This window comes from Oryzias melastigma, linkage group LG18 (genome assembly GCF_002922805.2).
Source record: "Oryzias melastigma strain HK-1 linkage group LG18, ASM292280v2, whole genome shotgun sequence".
Taxonomy (NCBI): domain Eukaryota; kingdom Metazoa; phylum Chordata; class Actinopteri; order Beloniformes; family Adrianichthyidae; genus Oryzias; species Oryzias melastigma.
The window spans coordinates 4817994-4818488 of NC_050529.1; the positions used below are offsets into that span (position 1 = coordinate 4817994).

General features: G+C 37.6%; 1 protein-coding gene across 1 annotated transcript in view; it reads left to right on the forward strand.

The window, feature by feature from the left end:
- The window catches only part of LOC112155733 (uromodulin), a 9336-nt gene continuing 8841 nt past the window's right edge, over positions 1-495 (forward strand). The window contains exon 1 of the mRNA XM_036216908.1: positions 1-238. The gene's annotated coding sequence lies outside the window, so the exon portion shown is untranslated. The remainder of the gene's footprint in view (positions 239-495) is intronic.

The window sequence follows — 495 nt, forward strand, 5'->3', positions numbered from 1 at the left end:
CTACATTCCAAAAATGTTGATTCATCTCATTACAGGGTGGTTCCCCTCAGGTGATCCATCTTCAGCCCTCCCCTTGAATTTTTCTGGGTGTGGAAAGAGCCCAGAATGAGCATAAAAAGAGGCAGAAGGAGATCCAGAGACACAACGGTGATCTCCACCTAGAGCCTGAGCAGGATCTTCAGAGACCCTCTGAGAACAGAAGCATCATCATCTTCACTCTTCATTAACACTGCTGAGGGTAAGACAAACTCCACACCTGTTGGAGCATCTTGTTAATTTGATTCTCTACATTAATTGTTAAGAGTTTCTAACTGATTTAAAGTCATTTATACCTTTTTTATTAGGTAGCATTTCTTTATCCTAATTGAACAGTCTCAGTCATTGTATAATCTATTTAGCTTATTGAAAGATTCGTTTGGAATAAAGTGGTTCATAAATTGGAACTATTCTAGATCAATTGTAATCGACATCTAGTGAATATAAAATTTAACCTTC